The sequence below is a fragment of the Oncorhynchus mykiss genome, chromosome 26, assembly GCF_057628025.1.
Source record: "Oncorhynchus mykiss isolate SJ-2025 chromosome 26, ASM5762802v1, whole genome shotgun sequence".
In the NCBI taxonomy this organism is placed as follows: Eukaryota; Metazoa; Chordata; class Actinopteri; order Salmoniformes; family Salmonidae; genus Oncorhynchus; species Oncorhynchus mykiss.
The window spans coordinates 12,848,124-12,868,059 of NC_143047.1; the positions used below are offsets into that span (position 1 = coordinate 12,848,124).

Here is a 19,936-nt window from a genome sequence, read left to right on the forward strand (position 1 = left end):
CCATCAATACTGTTACACAAATGCTTGTTTTGCAATGGTTGAGAAGCATATTTTGAAAATCTGAGATGACAGTGTTGTTAACAAAAGGCTAAGCTTGAGAGATGGCATATTTATTTCATTTCATTTGCGATTTTCATGAATAGTTAACGTTGCGTTATGGTAATGAGCTTGAGTCTGTATTCACGAACCCGGATCCGGGATGGGGAGATCAGAAAGGTTAACTTATCCCCATGGTAAGGTGAAGCACGTTTTGGGAGAGAGGAGGAAGCCAAGCCAGTCTGCACTGCATATTTATGGAGCTCTATTGATGGAGCCCTGATGAATTCACTGGTTGGAGAGCAGTAGATCAAACACACACACACACCTTTTCATCTTTGGATGCATGTTAGGGTTTGCATATGAAATAGATGCAGTAGGAACTTAGTAGGCTGCATGCTTTATGGCAGTGGGATATGGACATGCTCAATTCGTGAATCATTCTCCGCACTGCCACTCAGCCCTGTGTGTGTGTGTGTGTGTGTGTGTGTGTGTGTGTGTGTGTGTGTGTGTGTGACAGTAAAGAAGGTGTAATTAGTACAGCCCCTGCTGTGGGCGCCCCACCCTCCTCCACGGGGACTCACCGTGGGATATCCCTCTATTCCCTCTCATCCCTCGCTCTGCCTTTTCTGACATTGCTCAGCTTCCTTTCTGCCTTTCTTCCACCCTGGGACACAGGAGGGTCACTGACCTGCCATGGAGGCTGCATTATAGGTGGTGTGCCCACTAGTAAAAACACCCTGACGTGTTAGTGTTTATAACTATCCTGTCCTCTGTGTGAAATGTTCCTATTTGTCAGTCTTTGAGAGACGGTGAGTGAACAAGTGAGAAAACAAATGAAAAAGTGTAGAGAGAACCTCATTTTCATTCCGTCTGCACGGTTGATGAACTTTAGGAAATAAGTGGATAAACTTGGCCAGTTGCCTGGCAAGACTCCAATACTGCTCACTAGCTTAAACTCAAATTAGACCTCTGTGGAGGCACAGCAAGCCTTTCTAGCAGGTGGGTTCAGTTTGAGGACAGCAATGCAGGTAGGAGCGTGTGGTTAATGCACAAGAACACTGTTTTTCCATTCCGCTCGTTGGAGAGACACAGTCAGAAGAAAACACGCAGACACAGGCCCCTCGTTCCCTGCCTTCGTTCCCTTTCCAAATCAATCAGCACCCCTCAGACTGACAGTCCTGCTGGTTGCCGTGACAATGCAGAACTAGCACTCCTCGTGACTGTCGGTGGGGCTGTCTGTTGCTAAGGTCACTCTGGCAGAACATTCTTTAACTTCCACTCCTCTCTACCTAATATAATAGTACCTATCTAATACCAGTAACTCTAAAGTGTTACTGTATGAAAATAAGGCTACATTCACATCCGTATCATAGTATCACTTTGGCAATGGATCATTAGACTGTTGCTTATCAGTGCTGGATCTTCCTTGATCCCTGGGTGTCTCTCTTTCTCCTCTTCCACCTCCTCCCTTCCTCAGTCACAACCACTTCCAGCCATTTTCTGCTCAGTCACAAGGTGGGTGGCTGTGGTTTCACATGCTATCCCATGACTCTTTATGGGGCTCCTGGAAATGTTCCACATTTTAGAAATGTTTGCTTTCAGGGCCGCAGTAGGCCCACAGCCCTTCACATGCAAGTCACACAATAGCTTCAAGCTTTCCATTGGGAATAGGATATTGGGACTGTGGTGAGAAAAAAAATAAAAACTTACTAACATTCTAGTGCCTAGGCAGAGACTTAAAAGTGGAACTGACAGCATTTTAACAACATGAACTCTTATTCAAATCTGTTCATATACGGTGCATTCAGAAAGTATTCAGACCCCTTCACGTTTTCCACACTTTAGAAATGTTTGTACATTTATTACAAACAGAAAAAAATAGGGTTAGAGTTAGCGTTAGGGGACCTTCAATGCTGCAGACATTTTTTGGTACCCTTTCCCATATCATATTTACATGTGTATTCAGTACTCAGACCCTTTATTCAGTACTATGTTGAAGCACCTTTGGCAGTGATCACAGCCTCAATACTTCTTGGCGGAGGATGCTACAAGCATGGCACACCTTTATTTGGAGAGTTTCTCCCATTCTTCTCTGCAGATTCTCTCAAGCTCTGTCAGGTTGGATGGGGAGCGTCACTGCACAGCTATTTTCAGGTCTCTCCAGAGATGTTCAATCGGTGTTCAAGTCCGGGCTCTGGCTGGGCCACTCAAGGACATTCAGAGACTTGTCCCGAAGCCACTCCTGCGTTGTCTTGGCTGTGTGTTTAGGGTCGTTGTCCTATTGGAAGGTAAACCTTCACCCCAGTCTGAGGTCCTGAGCAGGTTTTCATCAAGGATCTTTCTGAACTTTGCACCGTTCAACTTTTCCTGGATCCTGACTAGTCTCCCAGTCCCTGCCGTTGAAAAACCTCCCCACAGCATAATGCTGCCACCACCATGCTTCACCGTAGGGATGGTGCAAGGTTTCCTCCAGACGTGACGCTTGGCATTCAGACCAAACAGCTCAATCTTGGTTTCATCAGACCAGAGAATCTTATTTCTCATGGTCAGAGTCCTTTAGGTCCCTTTTGGAAAACTCCAAGCGGGCTGCCATGTGCCTTTTCCTGAAGAGTGGCTTCCATCTGGCCACTACCATAATGGCCTGATTGGCGGAGTTCTGCAGAGATGGTTGCCCTTCTGGAAGGTTCTCCCATCTCCACAGAGGAACTCTGGAGCTCTGTCAGTGACCATCGGGTTCTTGGTCACCTCCGTGACCAGGGATCAGTTTGACCGGGCGGCCAGCTCTAGGAAGAGTCTTGATGGTTCCAAACTTCTTTCATTTAAGAATGATGAGGCCACTGTGTTCTCGGGGACCTTCAATGCTGCAGACATTTTTTGGTACCCTTCCCCAGATCTTTGCCTCGACACAATCCTGTCTCGGAGCTCTAGACATTTGCCACAAGGGCCTGCCACCATTCACTTTGAACTGGACTGTGTGTTTACAGGCAGTTGCAACAGCGTGACGTTAAATAACTGGAATGCATTCGGCAAAAGTCACAAAATGCACTTGATTGGATTGCTGCACATATGCAGATAAATACCACAGGAGTCATCTTACATTTGGGAACTTTACAGTCCTATTGATCAAACAACCATAAAAAAGGTAGGCCATCTTTCCCAAAATGCACATCAACAAGATCAACAACTAATGATAGGCAGAGCAAACCTTTTTCAGGAAGTTGGCAGTCAAAATTGCACTGGTAAATGATGGGGGAATAGTCTGCGGCTTGCCTGCCAAAGTATGCTCGTCCCAACCAAGCCCCCAAGCTAACTGGCTAAAGATGGCTAGCTTGCTAGCTACTTCACTCTTCTCGAGCTTTTGCTCGCCCTGGCAGAACTGGTAAGGTCGTTGTCATGTTATATAGTGCGTTCATGACGAACCACATTTTTGAGCCTACATATACTGACACTGGTCATATTCAACGGGTGTTGTGCATTCGTAAATTCATTAGTTATTGTGCACTCTGGCACACGTAGACCAGAGTGCTCTAAAATCGGAGTAGATAGCTAGCCAGAGTGAATTTACGAACACAAGAGATGTACTAACTGTATAACAGTAGTTTAGCATAGCTAGCTAGCAAGGCGATTCACATCTCTTGCTAGCTAACCAAATGACACCTGCATTTCTAGCTGAAAAAGTCTGTCACCCACCCACTAGCTAGCTATCTATCTAAACGTTAGGCTCTGTTTTTAGCTTGCGACATAAATAGATATGCTAGCATATTAGCCACGTTATGACTGACTTGTAATCATTGCCCTTACTAGTTTGATTGTATTGACATTCCCAGCCATTCCATTTTTTTGTCCAAAATATTGAGTCATGGAAACTGAAACAGTGCATCCTGAAAGGAGGCAGCAAACAATGTACCAGGCCAGCTGTGATTTACAACACGATAGCAATATTTTTTGGACTTCTAAGAAATGTATTGGTGAATGATATTAATCATGCAATTAACTGCATCCATCTATTCAGCTAACAATGCATTCGTGTACGACATGGAATGTTGAATCAAATATAACCTACATTTAAAACCTCTTATAAAGTTGTTTTTATAGCATAAACTGGGAATTCAATATTTTTTACTCATATTATGATTGTCTGTTTGTTTCATATCTGCAAAGTAGTTCACATTGTGCCAGTTCCACTTTAAAACCCTGGATCTGAGTCTTATTTGAGGCTCTATATTTATCCCATCAAGGAGAAGTGTGTGTGACAGATCAGGGAGGATGGCCCAGCCTGCCATTGTGACTGACCCTTTCCTTGTGTCAGCCCTCCTCTCCTCATTTGCACACTAACCCAATCAATGTCTGCACAGCTCTATAGACACACACACACACACCTAAGACATAATACAACTAATACAAATACTGCTACAACTACTAATACAACTAAAACTACAACTACTAATACAGCTAATACAACACCCCAATCAGCATTCTGTTATGAGAGATGGAGAAAATAGGTCACACACAAATACATGCCATGCACATACACCAACTTATAAAAACGTGCCTAACACACACAGACTGCATGAGCGCTCACTCACAGCACACTCTACTTGAGTGCTAATCACACAAGCACACATACAGCTTATACACCCCCCCCCCCCCCACACACACACACACACACCCCCATGCCGTGACTGCAGCATACTGTGTCATAAACTCAACATTCATAATTTAGTGATTACCGCATGGGCAGAAAATAGCTCTTTAGCGCACACATCTGGGCCAAACTCACTGGCCCTAAGCATTTTTACTCAGCCCATCTCTCCCTCCACTTGGCTAAGACATCACAGAGTAGGAAGGCTTTCACAGATACAGTCATGGGAGAGTTCTACACAGCCTATTTCCCCTCCCATATAGTCCCATCAATTTACACTAGAGCTGTCCAGACGTGAAGGAGGGAGTGATGTGGTTTTAGGTGTTCATTTCGATATTTACAGGGTTTGTTGTCTGATCGTTATGGTGAGCAGGTAAGTAGGGTGAAAGGGGAGAGAAGGAATGGCTGATTTCCCCAGAATGAAATCATCCTAGAGCTGCGGGGGTGGACGTCCCATCACCCCCAAACAAACCCCTTCACTCAGAGAGAAGGAGAGAGAAAAAACAAGAGTTTGAGTGAGAGAGGGGCAGACAGAGCTCCTCTAGCAGGCCTGTTTACCACGAACACACCCAGCAAGGGCTGCTTTCCTTTCCCAGAGAATATCAATGAGCCTCTTTAGACTTTCTGCTCAGTAATAATAGTCCACCATCACCACTTCCTCTCTCTTTCTCCTCTCTCTTTCGCTCTCTTTTCCTCTCTCTGACTCACACAAGCATTTTCCTTTTCTCTGTGCCTCAGGCTTTGTGGCCTTCCCACCAGAGCATCTCCATGGCAACGGGGGGAGATGAAATCTGCAGGGGGATTCGTCAGCCCCTTTCCCTCGCTCTATTGCATCATTCACACACACACACACACACCTGTGATTCCCCAGAGGAATCTGACAGACTCATCCACTGTACATCCTGTTACTTCCTGTATCTAAGGAGGGAGTGTGAGTGAGTCATGTACAAGTCGTTTGGTAAATACCATTTGGACGGCATTAATGAATGAGAGAGTTGGGGCGCTCTGCTCTGGTACTAATTACCCCCAGCCTGCCTCTGGAGGATTAGGAGACTTTTAATAGTCCTGTTTTATGAGTTACAATCCTGCTGGGAGACACAGGATTACACTGGTACTGAGAGACCATATACACACACACACACACACACACACACACACACACACACACACACACACACACACACACACACCAGATACAGAACACATTAGGCCCTCTTGCTTATACACACTGACAGATCTAGAACTTCAGAAGTACAGACAGCTGCCTCATGATGTAACCATACATTACTACATGTATTATGAATCTCCCAACCCTCAGAGTGGGAATAAGGCAATCACAGGGATTATGACCCAGCAGCCAAGGTAATCTCAACTCTCTGCACCTTCATCACCTAGTTTGTGTGTAATCTCAGTCAGACAAAGTGCATCTCTGTCCCTTATGATTGGATGGGCATGTCCCAGTGGAATCCTGGCTGCTCAGTCTGTCCGTCTGTCTAACAGTCTGGCCTAGTTCTCAGGCAGGCCGGCCCAGAATATTCCACAATATACCCCTCTGAGGCCCACATGGCTTCACCAGGGCTTCTTCACCAAGCCGGGTGCCCTGACAGCATAGCCTCAACACACACACACGCACACCAAAACACACATTCAGAAGCACACACACACACACAAGGACCAATACAGACACACACCATTACACCCACATGCATTGATGTGCGCAGCCGCGCACTTACACACTTTGACTAACGCACCAAACATTAGCACCAGGGCAGAGCAGAGAGAACTGGCCACTCCCTGTATGAGGAATCACAACGCTGACATGACTGGCCCACGTACTGGAGCCAACTCACCAGCAAGGGGATAGTGAGCGCACACAAACACACACACAAACGTGCAGACGCACACTCATGTCTAGCAATATATAGACAGATACACCTTTCCATAAAACTGCTTACACATCCAATAGACTAAGCACCTTCCTACATCCACCATACTGTACTGTGTAGCCTTTTAATCCCTGGTCAATCTGAGCTAAGATGTACACAAAACACACACGCAGGTCCTGATCTGTAATACCCACGATGGCCCACGTATAAAATGTCTAGAGTCCTGAGGCTTTGGCCCAGATCAAAGAGATGGACAGAGGAGATGAGAGATGTGTCAACATCGGATTAGAACATACACTGCATGTATGTGCTCGTTGAACATCTCATTCCAAAAACATGGGCATTAAAATGGATCTCGACAAACCATTTCTGTATGGACCTCACTTTGAGCATCATTGTCTTGCTGAAACAGGAAAGGGCTTTCCCCAAACTGTTGCCACAAAATTGGAAGAACAGAATCATGTCGGATGTCATTGTATGCTGTAGCGTAAAGATTTCCCTTCACTGGAACTAAGGGGTGTAGCCCGAACCCTGAAAAACAGCCCCAGCTCCACCAAACTTTGCAGTTGGCATTATGCATTCGGGCAGGTAGCATCCTCCTAGCATCCACCAAACCCAGATTTGTCCATTGGACTGCCAGATGGTGAAGCAGTCCAAACGAACAGTTACTGTGCTGACGTTGTTTCCAGAGGTAGTTTGGAACTCGGTAGTGAGTGTTGTAACCGAGGACAGAAGATTATTTACACACCACGTGCTTCGGCACACGGCACACGGCTTCGGCACACGTGCTACGGCACACAGCTTCGGCACACGTGCTACGGCACACGGCACCGGCACTCGGCTTCGGCACACGGCTTCGGCACACGGCTTCGGCACACGGCTTCGGGCACTCGGAACTCGGCTTCGGCACACGGCCCAGGCACACGGCCCACGGCTTCGGGCACTCGGCTTCGGCACTCGGCTTCGGCACTCGGCTTCGGCACTCGGCTTCGGCACTCGGCCCACGGCACACGGCTTCGGGCACTCGGCACACGGCACCAGCACACGGCACCAGCACACGGCACCAGCACACGGCACCAGCACACGGTCCCATAATGTGAGCTGGTGTTGCCTACCACTTCGTAGCTGAGCCGTTCTAGACATTTCGACTTCACAATAACAGCATTTACAGTTGACAGGGGCAGCTCTAGCAGGGAAGAAATTTGACAAACCTATTTGTTAGAAAGGTGGCATCCTATGACAGTGCCACGTTGGAAGTCACTGAGCTCTTCAGTAAGGCCATTCTAATGCCAATGTTTGTCTATGGTGATTGCATGGCTGTGTGCTCGATTTTATTCACCCGTCAGCAACGGGGTGTGGCTGAAATGGACGAATCCACTAATTTAAATGGGTATCCACATACTTTGTAGACATAGTGTATCTGTGCCATAGATCACACACTGCCTGTCCCTGGAGAGACAGGTCTCCTCACTTCCATACTACTCTGGTACAGCATTCCATGGGTCATGTTTCAAATGGGTACAGTGTTATTTAGTTGAGTCACTCCCATGATAGGGGAAAACCGAGACACGAGCATGGCAAGTCTTGCTAGTGGCCGGCCCTTGTATGTAGTACGTAGACACACCTCTCTCCCAGAACTCCATCCAGAGAGGCAGAGCGGAGCACAAAGGGCAATGAAGAAGATGGGAAAGGGGTGAGGGGAGGAGGAGGGGGAGACAGAGTAGGGATGACAGAGCTTTTGGGCTTGACTGGGATAATGAGGAGAGGAGGGTATCGCCATGGCAGGTGTGACTTTGGTTGCCAGGGTTACAGCCGTCTGCGGCAGAGAGCGATCAGCCCACGACATCGCAACAACGTGAGAGGGATGAGAGAGAGAGAGAGAGAGAGAGAGAGAGAGAGAGAGAGAGAGAGAGAGAGAGAGAGAGAGAGAGAGAGAGAGAGAGAGAGAGAGAGAGAGAGAGAGAGAGAGGTGGAGGGGGGGAGGAGTAGACAGAGAAATAAATAGAGAAAGTGAGAGAGAGAACGAGAGAGAGAGAGAGAGAGAGAGAGGGAGAGAGATGAGAGAGCAAGACCGAAAAAGCAGGCGAGACAGAGAGACTGCAGCAGCAGCAAATAAAAAACAGAATCATTCATGGAGGCCTGGATTCCTATCCCAGCATGTGTCCATGCCTGTGAGCCGCGGCCCCAAAACACAGCACCACCGTCATTACACACCAGACTGGATTCATGCATACTGTGGCGCAAGATACTGAAACATGGATAACATGTTACTGTGCTGCAGTGGATCGAATATAGCCTGAACCACACACACAATGCAGAGGAAAATGGAGGATGGACAAAATTCAGAAATCACTAGTAGCACTGCAGCGTGGAAATAAAATGAATGACTGACACTGCAGCAGACCTTACACAACTTGCACAGGGAACACAGGCTCACTGCATACATGTAGTAAGTAGCCTTGAAGCCCACAAAATGGAGTACGAACGCAATCAGAGCAATCAGTACAATGATGAGAGCGTTTCACAGTACCCAGCTAGCTCAAAACGTTCCGAGAACCATATGTTTCCACATGGTGAGAGTGTATTTGTCCTATCTTTATTTTGCATTCAACCTACCACTACTTTTTGGGAATGATGCTGGATAGTGGCTTGGCTTTGGAACATCCTCAGCACATTAAGGAACCTGACAATAAAAAACAGTATTTGTTGGCATTTCATTACTTAAACAGAATGTTTCCTAAAAGTTTAAACATGGCTACATTCAATTAAAATGTTGGTCATGCTCTATGAATGTTCTCCAACAGGTTTGATATTGGGAATGTTCTCAAATAGTTCAGAGAACGTTAAGAAACAACGTTCTTCTGTTAGAATTTCATTACTTCAGCATAATGTGTCCTACAGGATTCCTCATGGTTCTATTTAAAGTAATGTTCTCAAATTGTTCTGACAACATTAAGAAACTTTCCATAAAAACCACAAGAAAAAATGTAGTAACATTCAGATCTAAGAATGTTATTTAACCTTTTCACACGTTCAAACACAAATCACTTCAAACTGAAGCTGTAAAGACTGCAAACTAGCTGCATTTTGTTTAGTTTGACCTTTTTTCAATATACATTTCTTTGTATACATCCATAAAAACGATCACAGCTGATTCATGATTTCGACTGTCTGAGAAACGCTGTCTGCATGATTAAAGCCTACGCATTTATCTGGGTTCAAAAAAAGTTTACCCCAAATAAGCTAATGTCTAACTTCACTGATCGAATGCGAGACCAAGAACGTCAAGTTAGATTGAATACACAGCACCAGGACTGTACTGTGCTGAATAGCTGGCCAGCCAGTCCTACCCACTGATCTGGACTATTCAATTGCTAAAAGCCAGGGGAGAGCTGGGAATGTGCACTCTATTTAAATGGAGATGGAATGGCATGGCGTGGACTGTATTCTAGGAATGGAGAGCAGGCTGAGAACGTAGTCAGGGCGACATGGGACACCCAGAACATTAAACTTCTGCTACTGAACCTAGGTCAATCAGTAGCTGAGGAATGAGCAGAGAACAGGAAGAGCCTCTGTCTTAGCATCTGGTCCTAGGTCAGTTCACACAGCCGTGACTGGTTACTCATGTAAATTTGAATATATATATATAGAGGAGAACAGGGAGAACAGGGCTTTACAGGAGAAAGCCTTGGAGACGCCAGTCATATATATATATATATATATATATCATTTTCCATTCTGGATGTACCGCGACAGTAGCTTGGCGGACTTCAAGTTAGGTGTCAGCCAGACTACCGTGACAGGACATCTCTGAGCCATGTAGAGGTCAACCAGTCAGCCTATAACATTCTGACATGCGTTTAAACTGTACACTAAAACCATATTCTTAGGTGTTATTCTATTCACCACTTTCATGAACTATGACCTTCCTTGTCATTCATAGCAGAAGCCGGTTTCCGGTTTCCGTTTTCCAGTTAAGCTGTGTTTACATTGGAGCCAGGAGATAGCTAGCTGTAGTAGCTAGCAGGTAAAAGTTCAGGTTAATTCGTACAAAAAAAATATTATTTTAACAAGCAATACCAACCATTGTGACAGAGCTGCATCCGTCTAAGCTAACGGAATGGGTAGATGACATGACGCCGATGGCCTGACGTTAGCTACACAACCATGTCTAACTACTTCGTTCCCTCCGAGGGTGTTGATGGCGAAGAACTAAGAAATGTTAAAAGCACAGAAGCCTGTGTAATAAAACCAGCAAAGTTTTGTGCAAGAGACATGCAGACTTTCCTGAAAGCAGAGGTTGGTTGAGCCCAGTCAGAGCGTCAACAAACCAAAACAGACGGCTTGGGTAACAGAGAGCGGCAGTGGCATCATCGAACGGAAGTTCTGTAGCCATGCAGCAGCTATCTTGTGAATGGTATTAGAGTGGCTAGCAATTTTATTTACAACCATAAAATCAATTTGATACATTTTGCATGTGATGTTTTCTTGAACTTGTGTAATGTTATTTGTCCAGGCTTTTTATGATGTAAAGCTACCTTGAGTTTGAGATAAGGTGCTATAATAAACATTATTAGTATGAGCAGGGACATCCTTGAGCCTAAACGTCTAAGTTAGATAAACGTCAGGCACTACAAGGCAGAGGATGAGTATGAGGGCAGTTCAATGGCTGTTGGTAGTTCTTCGCTTCCAAAAATACCACATCACCCGTCTCAAAGCCTTTAGAGTATGGTCAAGGCTCCTACTAAACCTCTTTCACCTCAAAAACACTTTACCGGAGAAGTGATACAATGCCTCTCCATCAGAAGAACAACAGAGCAGGGAAAATAGTGCAGTTGATGGAAGGAACTCTCAGCCACATCAAAACCGCGGTGATCTGAGTTATGAAAAATACAAGGCATTCTACCAGGATTACATTGAGGTTCATGGTGAACAAGCTGGCAAACTAGAATAGGGAGGAAAGTGCATCTGATGTGTGGCACAGTTCAAGGAAGATTAGAATTACAGTCAGCTCAGCAAAAAAGGTGCCTGTACGTGCAGACTCAAATAGAGGCAAATTCTTGTGTGAGCACCAACTATGCAAAAAATAAAGAGCTGACAGCCTGCAATCAACTCAAAGAGCAGGGAATAAACATTACACACAAGGGTACAGTCATCATGATTTTGATGTGCTTTTATCATTTCTTAGGCAAGAACCTTGGCTAACAGCCAGTCCAGATCGAAGCATTGACTCTAGCGAGTTCCTAGATATACAGTTGAAGTCGGAAGTTTACATACACTTAGGTTGGAGTCATTAAAACTCGTTTTTTCAACCACTCCACAAATTTCTTGTGAACAAAATATAGCTTTGGCAAGTCGGTTAGGACATCTACTTTGTGCATGACATGAGTAATTTTTCCAACAATTGCTTACAGACAGATAATTTCACTTATGTGTCTCACAATTCCAGTGGGTCAGAAGTTTACATACACTAAGTTGACTGTGCCTTTAAACAGCTTGGGAAAAGTTTGTACTTTTTGGAGAAATGTCCTCTGGTCTGATGAAAAAAAAAATAGAACTGTTTGGCCATAATGACCATCGTTATGTTTGGATGAAAAAGGGGGAGGCTTGCAAGCCAAAGAACACCATCCCAACCGTGAAGCACGGGGGTGGCAGCATCATGTTGTGGGGGTGCTTTGCTGCAGGAGGGACTGGTGCACTTCACAAAATAGATGGAATCATGAGGCAGGACAATTGTGTGGATATATTGAAGCAACATCTGAAGACATCAGTCAGGAAGTTAAAGCTTGGTCTTCCAAATGGACAATGACCGTAAGCATACTTCCAAAGTTGCAGCAAAATGGCTTAAAGACAACAAAGTCAAGGTATTGGAGTGGCCATTAAAGTCCTGACCTCAATCCTATAGAATATTTGTTGGCAGAACCTAAAAAGTGTGTGCGAGCAAGGAGGCCTACAAACCTACGAGTTCTGTCAGGAGGAAATGGGCCAAAATTCACCCAACTTATTGTGGGAAGCTTGTGGAAGGCTACCTGAAATGTTTGACCCAAGTTAAACAATTTAAAGGCAATGCTACCAAATACTAATTGAGTGTATGTAAACTTCTGACCCACTGGGAATGTGATGAAAGAAATAAAAGCTGAAATAAATCACTCTCAACTATTATTCGGACATTTCACATTCTTAAAATAAAGTGGTGATTCTAACTGACCTAAGACAGGGAATTTTTACTAGGATTGTACATGTCAGGAATTGTGAAAAACTGAGTTTAAATGTATTTGGCTAAGGTGTATGTAATTTTTTTCAAAGCTGTCGCCTGAATGGTTTCCCTAGGAAGCCATGGGATAAGGTCTCTTGTGACCTCCTCCAACTTGTCAATCTAGTATGAGATGATCTTACTGGTCATGCTATCTGATACACAGAATCATCAAGTAAGATCTATTGTGAGGTTCAATTTGAACTTCATCAGTATCAAGACTAAATTTGACCTGTTTCTGGAAACTAGGTGTATGTCACACGTCACTACTTCACAGGAGAAGCATCTGAACGTAAACATTCAATATGTATTTTCGCCGAAATGACTTCTGGAACATGTGAACTTTCATGTGCCTTAATAACAAACGTGTATGCCATCTGTAAATACAAATAAAAATGTTAAATTACGAGCCTAGTCGGTTTATCCACGGACAAAGGCAGGAACCTTCCCGCTAGCCATGATTGGCTGAGGTAATGAGTGGGCTGTAAATGCCGAGAGATGAGTTCAGATTGGTCTAACATGTAGCACGCTTCTGTCTATAACATGCGCTGGTCAGTATATGTAGGTAATCCTTTCCAACGTGGCTTTTTTGAAAGATATCACATAGTAGAAATGCAAAAGTATTGATCTCCACTTTCTGGAGGACCGAGTTTTGAAATCAGTGGAATGCCCAGTGGAATTGGAGTATGATGGCTAAGGAAACGGAGATAATTCTGGCGTTTGACTGCAAATATGCAGAGGGAGTCAAAAAGAAAACACACAGAAGGCTGTTGTATAAAACACCTGTCTCAGGATTACATCTTCAAATTAAGGGCAACCATGGCATCAATGACAGCGGGGGAACAGCGTTTGTACTACTACTATGGCTAAGTACAAGATCATACAAACAAAAGCAGCTTTCCCCCTAGCTAGCTAACAGTAGCTAGAGACAACAGTACACTAAGTACTAGTGGCTTGGTAGATGACACAAGGACAACAGCATTAAATGCAGTATAGGTTTAAAAGCCTGGGCATAAACTTACAAGGCTCGTCGTCTTGGTTGTTGGGTTGCACTTAGTCGCTGTCAATAGTGGAGGTCATCTGAGTAACCCGGGCTAACCTTCGCCTTTTCTTTGGATGGGGTTGCTCATAACCGAGGGATAATTCTGGGTTGGGGTGCAACTTAATCGTTTTTAAATCAATGAAATTAAAATAAAAAACATAAACCGTCTTTTGTGGATATTTTAACTTCAGTGATGCGAGCCATGCTCCATTTGTCTCATCGTTCATAAGCCTTGAATGTAAGGCGTAGGGTGCTGGCCACGGACATAGATTTTGAGTCTGTTTGTGCTCTAAACAGACTTCTTCTAAAAAAACTCCTTGAGTTGTTACAACATCACCGAACGGCACACGTTGAATCCGAAGGCATTATTATATAAAGACATCACTCCACGACATCTGTGTTGATTCGTTTGGAATTGGTCGTTTTTTCAGTAACATTGTAAAGTGAAAGCAGAAGCAGTGATACAGAGAAGTAGAATACCATAGCTGAGTGCGTACTGGTTGTGTACTATGTTCCTGCTGGGCTGTGAGGCTGTGAGGTCAGCCTCGGAGTCAGACGTGACGCATGAGTCACAACACCATCCCACGCTGAGTGGTGGCCGACTAAGCCACGGACCCCACGCTAAGTCTGCTAAATGACTAAAATGTAAATGAAAACACAGAAGCCAAAGCTTTGGCAATTTCACTTCCTGTCACCAGTGTTAACTCGTCACTGCGTTACCATGGAGACAGGGCAGAGGGTGGCCATTGGCTACCTGGGATCACATACGCTGTGTGAATGGTGGATGTAGGCAGTGGGTGAGAGTGTGTTGAGCAGCAGCACATCGTTTTTTTCTTCGTCCCATCCACTTGATTTATCATATGGAGATGACACGCTGATGTCACATTAGCGTACATACATGCACACTCGCATACATACTCACACAAATGCATTAGTATTAGGCATGTAACGGTTTATCAAACCCAGGGTTGGTTACATATTGTGGTCGTGTGGTCACGGTTAGATTACGGTACAGTGGGAAAATGAACTGCCAACAGTTACTTTAGTACATTTTTGTTTATACGGCTAAAGACAACACTAAAAAGCACCCTGTTTGTGGCCCAAGTCCTGCTTCTGTGACAGCATTCACAATGTTCCTGGAATTGTCTGTTGTGACAAAGATTGTTATTTTGGGCCTCTCAAGTAGAGGTCTTCACAGTTCCTTCCAAAATGAACCTGGGGCTTTCCAAACTGAACACAATATGCATCAAATTATTTCCAAATTTAGAGACCAGTTCCGAACAGACCCAAGGACATCGAGACTAGTTCTGTCTAGACCTGATCGGATCCAGACCCGGCCGAATCCGAGTGAGGGAAGCAGCAGAAAAGGTGTAATCTACTTTAGTAACCTTGAGTGATAAAGGGAGAGACATGCTGTGTGTGTACTGTGAGCGAGTGACACGGGGAGCAAGGAGGAGGGAGAGACAGACAGATAGCAACCAACCATCCAAGCCTACTCGTGCTAGTAGACTAACTTCTAGCTTGTCATACCTAGGAGCTAGGTTATTTATCATCCGATATGATTACGTAGTACCTGCCTTGACTGCATCAAACAGAGAGAAGCTTGTTTTAGCTAAGCTAGCTATATTAACTAGCTAGATAGGCGGCAGGGTGGCCTAGTGGTTAGAGTGTTGGACTAGTAACCGGAAGGTTACTAACCCCCGAGCTGACAAGGTACAAATCTGTCGTTCTGCCCCTGAACAGGCAGTTAACCCACTGTTCCTATGCAGTCATTGAAAATAATAATTTGTTCTTTAACTGACTTGCCTAGTTAAATAAAAGGTTAAAAAAAAAAAATATTGAGGCTGCAATCGGTTTCTCCCTGTCCTACAGTTATAAATAACAATGCCCCCAATCAGATTATTAAATAGCAGCCTACCCTCCAAGCTCGTCATCAAGCTCGAGACCCTGGGTCTCGACCCCGCCCTGTGCAACTGGGTACTGGACTTCCTGACGGGCCGCCCCCAGGTGATGAGGGTAGGCAACAACATCTCCCCCCCGCTGATCCTCAACACTGGGGCCCCACAAGGGTGCGTTCTGAGCCTTCTCCTGTACTCCCTGTTCACCTACGACTGCGTGGCCACGCACGCCTCCAACTCAATCATCAAGTTTGCGGACGACACAACAGTGGTAGGCTTGATTACCAACAACGACGAGACGGCCTACAGGGAGGAGGTGAGGGCCCTCGGAGTGTGGTGTCAGGAAAATAACCTCACACTCAACGTCAACAAAACTAAGGAGATGATTGTGGACTTCAGGAAACAGCAGAGGGAACACCCCCCTATCCACATCGATGGAACAGTAGTGGAGAGGGTAGCAAGTTTTAAGTTCCTCGGCATACACATCACAGACAAACTGAATTGGTCCACTCACACAGACAGCATTGTGAAGAAGGCGCAGCAGCGCCTCTTCAACCTCAGGAGGCTGAAGAAATTTGGCTTGTCACCAAAAGCACTCACAAACTTCTACAGATGCACAATCGAGAGCATCCTGTCGGGCTGTATCACCGCCTGGTACGGCAACTGCTCCGCCCTCAACCGTAAGGCTCTCCAGAGGGTAGTGAGGTCTGCACAACGCATCACCGGGGGCAAACTACCTGCCCTCCAGGACACCTACACCACCCGATGTCACAGGAAGGCCATAAAGATCATCAAGGACATCAACCACCCGAGCCACTGCCTGTTCACCCCGCTATCATCCAGAAGGCGAGGTCAGTACAGGTGCATCAAAGCTGGGACCGAGAGACTGAAAAACAGCTTCTATCTCAAGGCCATCAGACTGTTAAACAGCCACCACTAACATTGAGTGGCTGCTGCCAACACACTGACACTGACTCAACTCCAGCCACTTTAATAATGGGAATTGATGGGAAATTATGTAAATATATCACTAGCCACTTTAAACAATGCTACCTTATATAATGTTACTTACCCTACATTATTCATCTCATATGCATACGTATATACTGTACTCTATATCATCGACTGTATTCTTATGTAATACATGTATCACTAGCCACTTTAACTATGCCACTTTGTTTACATACTCATCTCATATGTATATACTGTACTCGATACCATCTACTGTATCTTGCCTATGCTGCTCTGTACCATCACTCATTCATATATCCTTATGTACATATTCTTTATCCCCTTACACTGTGTACAAGACAGTAGTTTGGAATTGTTAGTTAGATTACTTGTTATTACTGCATTGTCGGAACTAGAAGCACAAGCATTTCGCTACACTCGCATTAACATCTGCTAACCATGTGTATGTGACAAATAAAATTAGATTTAATTTGATTAAATAGCAGCCTACATGTTGTTTGCTCTTGGTCATTGTAACATCTTTCTAATTGAGCTATTAATTCCATCATTTTAATTTAATATTTTATTGATTAGATAATCTCCTAACTTGCTTTGGTCACACACGGAGGCTCTATGATAGTACCTCGTTGATGACTTGTGACTGGCCGAGAACAACAAGCTGCATTGGCTATTCTCGTTGAGCAGTGGCGACACACTGTTAATGTTCTCTCTGTCCATCGCCATTGTAATCTACTGTGAAGACAAAATCTCCAGCCAAACTGGAGATTTAAAACAATGATGGAGGATCCACCAATTCTGGTTTATCGACCCTACCACTCGCCATCGTACAGAACTAGCTCCCGGCTGCTCCTCACAAACGGATAGTATGAAATGTGGCAATTAAGATTCCAATTTTGATTACAACGTGCGCATAAGCTCTAGTTGTTTTAACGGAATAGCCTTAAATGTTTTAATCAGCTCAGATTTACTCAAGAGGCAATGGCATACAACTCAGTGTACCATGACACCCTTATCTAATAGTCCCACGTCCCACAGTGTGACCCTGCGTGATGAGGACAGTGGCCTAGATGCCCGTCCTGAGATCACTATCAATTGAAATGATGGGCTCCAGCTATACCCACACAGCCCAATTACCAGGACACGGACCATCAGTTCCTCACAAAACAGACATCAACAGGACACAAATCTACAGTGGGGCTACAACACGTGTTATTAACCCCCCACCCAGCCAGAGGACTCAGTAAGGGGGAAGAGGTCGAGTTACATCCCCTGTTGACCACCCACCCAAAGGGCCCCAAACCTTGGGATGAAATAGCTGCCAGGCCTGGCTGGAGAGAGCAGAGTCTATACCAGGGACCAGGCTGTAAGTGGGTCAGAGCCCTAATCTCTCTGAAGCACTCTGAGACAAAACCATCTCACACATGAAATATTGATGGTGCTTTTGATAGGTGAAGGGGAAGAGAACAAGGCCCAGACATAGCCAACCCATACTACATCACTTCTTTTTATAAAGAAACGTTAATGTGTTGAAAATTCCAAATTACTTTGCATAGTCAACTTACACACAGCTCAGACACACACACACTTACCTCGCCAGACATGGAGTAGCTGCTGCTTTTGCAACAGCTAATGGGGACCCTAATCAAATACCCAAATACACAAATACATAGTCCAAGATGGGTTGACATACATAGCCTGCTCACTAACAAAGTGATAAAGCCTACACTCCACTATCAGTCTGCAAGTACTTGTGTGTTCAGAGGTCCTAATTAGGACTCCTTATGGGAGGAAGTGTATTTCACTGTATTAATGTTCCAACACGAGATTGTTTCATTAGAGGGTCAGCTCAGAGTGAAGCCATTTCATTGGTAGGCCATTTCAGCGCGAGGCTATTTCATTGGAAGGCCATCTAAAAATGGAGGCCAGTTCATTGGAAGGCCATTTCAGTGGAGGCAAAACAAATGCTCTCCAAAAGCGAAGCTCACCCAAAACAAACCGTGGGAGCTGAATGCTGATTAAAGCACGGTTTATCTTAGGAGAAAGCCCGTCTATGGCAAACAGGTTATAGTCACTGCAGAATCAGACCCGTGTTTCCTAACCAAGCTGTACCCTCTCCCTGAAGAGATGATTGCCTCAGTGTTTTTTATTTCTCTAGCTGACAGAGAGGAAGACAGCATGATTGGCGCTGTGGGGTCTGGGGTTAAGGGTCAGACGGTGATCTGGTTACACGGTGGCTTAAGAAAAGGCTGACTAATGGAGACACATCATTGGCTCCCTGACCAAACAGTGGCTGGCCATGTTCACACGTCCAGAGCAGCACAGTGTGTAAGAGAGGATACCTGCCAGGCAGCTGAACACACTAGGCATACGGAGGGCAGTGGAGGCCGCTTGGCTGGTGGCCATCACTTCAAAGAGCTAGCTTAAAACATAAAAAAACAAGAGCGGAGGAAGTCCATTGGTGCATTCCCAACATCCTTCGTTCCGTGGACCAATCGGCAGGCGGATACTGAATAGTGCCGGGGCCATGGAGAAGAGTGGAATCAGCTGTGCCTGAGAAAGCATGACATTCTCTGGACTTGATTAAAGAGCATTTAAAGTGTCTCCTGGGTCTAAGGGAGGGTTGGGAGATGACTGGGCTGAAGTCCTCCCTCCATATTTACTCCAAAAAGGAAGTTCCTGGCAGGGGACAGTATTACTGCTAAAAATACCCCACCACTGCCCAACCAGACGGGTTACTCATTACAACCATTACAAGGAAAAGGAAAAAGAAAGCGAGAGGAAAGCTATCCCCTTACAGCCACTACAGAACGAGAAACAGGACTCTGCCTCACTAGCTCGCTCCCTCTCATTTCCTCTCTCTCTCACGGATGGATGCCAAGGTATTTATGGAAAGCCTCTGACTTCATGGCTAGAGTGGTGGAGGCTCTTTGCGTGTACAGTAGGCTACGTAAACAAGGCCCACAGGACGTGATCTCACTATCTCCATCCCAAAGAAAGCGCCAAACTTACAGGCTCTGATCGTATCGCCTCCACAAATGCTATTGAAATGTTTTCCCCAAACAATTTTTCCCCTGGAACGCACCCACTCCCATGACAGGAGGGGGACTTTTATGTCAAAGAAATGATCAGATAAATTCAGATTCATTTCAATCTCTCTTACCACAGCATACTTCTTTCTCCCCCTTTAATTCCCACTTTCCATCA

At 45.1% G+C, this 19,936-nt stretch overlaps 1 protein-coding gene and 1 long non-coding RNA gene across 5 annotated transcripts in view; one reads left to right on the forward strand and one right to left on the reverse strand.

The window, feature by feature from the left end:
* Positions 1-19,936, reverse strand: part of mtss1lb (MTSS I-BAR domain containing 2b) — a 72,090-nt gene that overhangs the window by 24,269 nt on the left and 27,885 nt on the right. The window lies entirely within an intron of this gene.
* LOC149971375 (uncharacterized) overlaps positions 1-19,936 on the forward strand; it is a 318,492-nt gene that overhangs the window by 624 nt on the left and 297,932 nt on the right. The gene's annotated exons all lie outside the window — the stretch shown is intronic.